This window comes from Suncus etruscus, chromosome 13 (assembly GCF_024139225.1).
Source record: "Suncus etruscus isolate mSunEtr1 chromosome 13, mSunEtr1.pri.cur, whole genome shotgun sequence".
NCBI lineage: Eukaryota > Metazoa > Chordata > Mammalia > Eulipotyphla > Soricidae > Suncus > Suncus etruscus.
The window spans coordinates 78,107,990-78,114,766 of NC_064860.1; the positions used below are offsets into that span (position 1 = coordinate 78,107,990).

The 6,777-nt window shown below is 32.2% G+C and overlaps 1 pseudogene; it reads left to right on the forward strand.

The window, feature by feature from the left end:
- Window positions 1-878: 878 nt before the first annotated feature.
- LOC126026459 (uncharacterized) lies at window positions 879-974 on the forward strand (annotated as a pseudogene).
- Window positions 975-6,777: the final 5,803 nt, after the last annotated feature.

The following is a 6,777-nucleotide window of genomic DNA, read 5'->3' on the forward strand; positions in this document are numbered from 1 at the left end:
GTATTCAATTTGCATTTAAAATTATAAATGAAAGAAAACCTAGCATCATGTAATTTACACAGTGAACTTTAAAGCAAAAAGTGAAAAAATCCTGGAAGTAAAATAAACTATTACTGTACATAATTCATCATTAGTAAATCAAAGCCAGTTTTAATCCTGTTCTGGATTTAAGAGGTATGAGTATTTTACCCTAAACCTTATAATACAATATATTTTTTCTTTATGTAAGTTTTTTGAAAACTGATTTGAAGTTCACTTGACTTATTGGTTACAATCCAATGAACAAAGAGTGACTTAAAATATAAATTATGGTAAACTAAGATGAAAGGTAAATAGAACATTCTGCATTACTAAACTTATCCAAATTTCATAAGGAAACTAGATATTTTGGGGAAGTAAAATAAAATGACAATCTGTTGTCTCTTCTTAAAGTATCTTTGAATGTTTTATACTGACTGCATGGCAATTTAATTTCGCCATAACTGAGTTATGTTAATAAAGTTGTCTTTTGGCATCGAGATCCCCTCTGATTAATATTATGTAACTTAAAACTTTGGTAAAATTTTGCATTTTTAAGCTGCTTTGATCCAGACCTCGATGATGCTGTTATTCTATCTGCAATTCAATTCTGAGACTAAAAGTAATACTAAAGCATGATTCATAAAAATTGTGAGTCAGTGACAGGGAACGTCTCAATGATAATGGTGACACATGTTTTAACTATGTCATAGATCACCAGCATACAGGAGGGTAGAATTAAGTATTGAGTGTTGCATAATATGCACAACTCAAATGTGCTAGTATATTCCTACTAAACCCAAAAGTTCTATGCCGATTCACCGAATAAGAACTGATGTGCTATTCTGTTTCTACCAGGGATCCTTTTTTCAATTCAGAAAGTTGATGTCTGCATGTTTGTGTGAATGTGCCTCCTTTGAATCTTGTTGCAATGTTGGTATATTACCTATTTGATATTAAAAAAAATGAAAAGAAAAGAAATGCATTGATCAAATAGAATCTAACAAATTTAAAGATGGTGGATGCAAATAGCACACATATTTGGTGGAGTTATCATTGACTCTATGGTTTGAAAATTCACAGTCCTCCTTCTCTTTCACCATTTTATATTTCCATATACTCACACCTCAAGTCACTCCTATTGATTTTCTGAGTTTGTAACTCAGATATTCATTCATCTATTCATTGCTTCAGAATCCTCAGTGGAATATTCTGTGAACTGCAAATAATTGATGGGGTCAAATGAGAAAATTTTTGCTTTAGTAGTAGTACCAAATGTTATAAAAAACAATACATAGTTCATATTATAATATTACATCAAATATAGAAATCTACATAATATGACAATAAAAAGGAATTATAATTTGAGTTTTACCCCATTGTATTGCTTCTCCTTTCTTCAAGCAAAACCACATAACTTGAACTATCTAGTTCACCTCTCAAACAGAGGGGGAACTAATGGGGGGGTACCAAGACCAAACAGTTGTATGATCACTAAGTAGTAAGCTAGACACAGAGGGGACCACTCATTCTAGTGGCCTGGGTGGTGAGAATGGGGGATATGGGATGCAGGATGAGAATGGGGGTGGAGAGAGGACAGGTTTAGTGATGGGAATTCCCCGATTCAATGTTAATATGTACCTAAAATATTACTGTGAAAGATATGTAAGCTATTATAATCAAAATAAAAATTATATATTTAAAAAGTAGAAGGAATAAAGTAAACTGAAAAGAAGAAAGTTTAAAAAATAACAGTAGAAAGCATAAAAACGGGAATTAGTAACTTTATTAAATCAATGTCAGATGATGCGAAAATATTTATGTATTTTATTTTATAAAATATACACGAAAGAAAGGTCAAATGAATATATATGGCAAGATTTATCAGACAAATGGAAAATCATAAAAATAATGTTTTGGGGCCGGGCGGTGGCGCTGGAGGTAAGGTGCCTGCCTTACCTGCGCTAGCCTAGGAGACGGACCGCGGTTCGATCCCCCGGCGTCCCATATGGTCCCCCAAGCCAGGAGCGACTTCTGAGCGCATAGCCAGGAGTAACCCCTGAGCGTTACCGGGTGTGGCCCAAAAACCAAAAAAAAAAAAAAAAAAAAAAAAAAAAAATAAAAATAATGTTAATTGTAATACTAGACTTTGAGCAATGATCGATAAATAAAATTTAATGGACAATGTATTTGAAGAAAAAGGTCAATTGCATAAATATTATTTATATTCTCAAACAGTAAGATATAAAATCAAATTGGTAAAAACTAAAAGAAGACTATTAGAAAGTTAACAGGACATTAATATGAAAAGATAGAGAAAATTTCTCTATATTCATAAATCTTGAATATTATTAGTATATGGCTACATTTATAGCTCTGCATTGAATTAGTAAATAAATAAATATTTTATACATTTTTACTAAATCAAACATTAAAGGTTTTTTGTTTCTTTGTTTTGTTTTGTTTTTCAGCCATACCTGGTGACATTTAGGGGTTACTCCTGTATATAAGCTCAGAAATTGCTCCTGGCTTGGGAGACCACATGGGATACCAGGGGATGGAACTGTGGTTCATCCTAGGCTAGTGCTTGCAAGGCAGACGCCTTACCACTTGCTCAGCACTCCGGCACCAAAATCAAACATTAAAGTTTAGAAATATATAAGCCATAAATTTTATAAAAAATGGATATCTGGGAAGAAAAGTTTTCAAATTGAATTTAAAAGTATAAAAGCCAGTATAAAGTATAATGGTTTAGCATACAAAGCACATTCTTTGCTTGGGTTAGATCCCTGATATTCCAAAGACATGTAATTATTTCTGCCTATATTTATGTTGGGTCTCTGAGTATCACTGGGCCTAAACATTACCAGGAATGACCTCCCTCAATAAATATATTTTAAAAATTCTGAGTGCATATCTAAGAGTAACTCTTAAGCATCATTGGGTGGCCCCAAAACCAATACATATATATATATTAGAGAATTGAATAATGGGTGTGTAAAAGTAAAATTATAATTAGTAGATATTTTAGTATATTTTACAAATACTTATTTCAGTACATGTATTTAAAAATTCTAACATAAATAATTGTGAAGATTAAATTTAGGTGAATAATTTTTAGAATCTCAAGGAGGAATTGTATATATCTGAAAATATAAATTTTCTAATATAAAATTCTAACATAAATTATTGTGAAGATTAAATTTAGGTGAATAATTTTTAGAATCTCAAGGAGGAATTGTATATATCTGAAAATATAAACATGGTCTTCAATCAATGATACCTCAAGAAATTGTTTTTTAAAATTAGCATTGTGATGGTTAAGTAAATAATCCTGTATAAAACGCCATGATGACAGATGTACACATATCTATCCAAATTGGTAGATAGCCTTTGTTTTTGTATTGTATATTTAAAAAAGCTTTTATAACTTCATTTGTATTTTATTTATTGAAGCTTCTGAATATGATTAGTCAACTATTTTCACTTAATTATATGCCCCTTGACATTAAAACTGAGTTTAAGAATACTTCTAAGAAGTAGATAGAAGTTCTAGATTATGTTAATTATACTTCTGTGTATTATTTGGAATCTAAAAAGTGCCTATAATTCACATTTTTGTAAATGTCAAAAAGAAATAGCTGTATTTAAAAAACTTTTATGTGAAAGTTTTCTATCCAAAACTATTTTGAGGGTAATTTCCAAGGTTTATTTTTTGGCTCCTTTTCAAAAAGTGTATGTTTGTGTGTATATATATATATATATAATGTGTGTGTATATATAAATATATATGTGTATATATACATATATATAAATATGTATATATACATATATATATACTTTTTGATATATATGTATATCAAAAAGTATGTATATATAAATAATTATATGAGCTCTCCATACTTTTTACCTTTTTTTTAAGTTCTTACCCAGTGGAGTTTAGGATGCTATTCCTGATTGTGTTCAGGAGTCAACTCCTGGCAGTTCTCATGGCCAACCACTTATGGCACAAGGGACTTGTTTGGCAGGATACATGGCCAGCACTTTAAGTGCTATATACTATCTCCTAATCTCTTTCCATCCTATTCTAGTCCATTAACCTTTACTCCTATTTTTTGTTTCAATATCATAGGTTTAATTTAAATTTAAATTCAGTAGACAATTTTTCTATTCTCTTAGAATTGTTTTGGCAGTTTTTAATTCTCTTGATTTTTTTAGTGTCCCAAATATTGCTTAGAACCATATTGCTTAGACTATTTATATATGTTTGGACTTAATATAACTAAAGTCAGAAAAGATAGATGTGATTCAGTTTTCACCAATTGATGAATACTTTTTTGTTTCTTAACAATAAATATATCATTGAGAATGTTCTATATCTACTTAAGAAAAAAGCCTTTTTGGCTTCTTTGAGGATAAACGTTCCTTCATATACATACTAAGTATGTTTTGTCAATTACATTGTTTAATGTCATATTTACGTGTTAAATTTTTCTTGGTTTAAAAACTACTGAGGTCCCCATTATTACTATGTTACTCTCAATGTACTTCTTGAAATTGTTTTTCACATTTTAATATCCTGTGTGATGTCCTGTGTTGACAGCCATTATATCTTTATGATAGATTGACCATTGATTTTATTCCCCATTCTCCAAGCACTTTTTCTGCTTGGTTTGTAACTACATTCAGTTCCCTCTCTGCAGAGTCATGAATTGTAGCTCAAGGCTTTACCTAAAACATTTAGTAAAAATGATTTGGAAGAGAATGTAGCAAACAACACTGCATACATTTTCATCATTAAGAGATCAGAACGCATAAACTTTTTGGAAATATGACTAAACCTGTCCCTCCCAGAATCTTACTGGGATTATGGAGTATTGAGTGCACAACAATTTGTGTTCTATGAAAACCCTATGGTTTTCTTATTTTCGTCAGTAATAGGCACTCTCATATTTTCTTAATTCGCCAACACTGTAGGTTAGAAAGTGGTGGGAGAAGTAAGAAGGGAAGGTCTGAAATAACATAGGGGCAAGGATCAGGGGCCCAAGGCACTTAAATGGTGTAGAAGTGGATTATCAGTAAGAATCTAATTCACTAGATCCAATACTGCCCATATAGTAGGGACACAACTATGGCAATTAAATAAAAAATTTAACTACTAAGGAGTAGAATGAGGGGTGTTGGGAGCTTAGTATTAACTGTGGAAAGAATAAGTATCAGGTGTGGTATTAGAGGTGGCTAGGTGGGTACATTATATGTCTGAAAATCTATAGTAAATGTGCTTATCATTATGTTTGAATGCATTTATTAATGAAAAAATTCTATAGAGATAAACAAATGCAGTTTTGTAAGATATTTCAGAAATGTATGTTTTTCACTTTATTATAGGACATATGTTCTTGTAAAGTCATTTTTTTCATCGTTTGTGGATCTCAATTCTGTTAATGTATTTATTTTTTATATAATCATAAAATGATTTTTTTAAATAAATTACCATGTAAAAAACTAAGAACAAATTCTACAGGACTTTAGGTTGGACTGAATTTTTAATTCTGCAGTGAGTTAAGTCTCATCTTTAAAATTGTGAGGCTTCTCCTATGACTGATAGGGTTTTGTACATAATATTTTACAAATCATGAATAAATTTGTAATTTTGCAGTTACAATATAAAAATAAAATTTATCTCTGGACTGTCTGTCTTCTGTGCGGCATCTGCGGGCCTGATTTTCTGTATGTGTGGCCTTATCTGCAAAAGGCTAGCCCAGAAAGGGAGGAGCTGGTTGAACTCTGATGGAAAGCTGAAGCCTGGCACATCTCTCTGGACTATCTGTCTTCTGTGCGGCATCTGGGGGCCTGATTTCCTGTGTGTGTGGCTTCATCTGCGGAAGACTAGCCTTCCCTGAGGCGAGTTTTTTCACCCAGAAAGGGAGGAGCCAGAGAGTGCTGCCCCATGCCAACCTACAAGGCCGTGCACATCATTTAGCCAATGAATACAAGCACAACACGTAGAAAAACCTACAATAAAAGTGTGACAATGGGGAAACAACGCAGGAAAGCGCCAGACATAGAGAATGAAGATGGCAACTCTGATGATCGAAACATGGCTAACCAACAAGTCAGTCTCTCAGATAAGGAGTCGCAATATGGAAGATGTTCACAACTTAAAGAAAGTATAGAAGAGATCACTAATAAGAATCAAGAGGATATGAAGATAGAAATCAGAAAACTCAAAACTGGAATTTCAGGTCAAATAACAGGTCTGAAAAACTCAGTAGATGAATTGAAGAAAAAAATGGATGAGCTTTCCCACAGGTTAACAGCAGCTGAAGATAGAACTGGTACACTAGAATATGAGATGAATAACAACTCCATACAGCAGAAGAGATTGAAAAATGAAGCCTTAAAGAAAATGATCAAACAATAAACAATTACTCAAAGAATGTGAACAGATGAAAATAGAAGTCTATGATAAGCTCAACAGAAACAACTTAAGAATCATTGGAGTCCCAGAGACCCAGGAAGAAAACCTCCAGGAAGAATCAATGGTCAAGAACATCATTAAAGTGAAACTAAAGCTAAAGAATAAAGGAGATCAAATCCTGTATGCCCGAAGAGTACCAAATAAAAGAAACCCCAGAAAAAACACCCCAAGAAACATCCTAGTTACAATGACGAATCCCACAGATAGACACAGAATTCTGAAAGCAAGATCAAAAAGAGAAATTACATTCAAGGGAACATCCTTGAGATTTACCACAG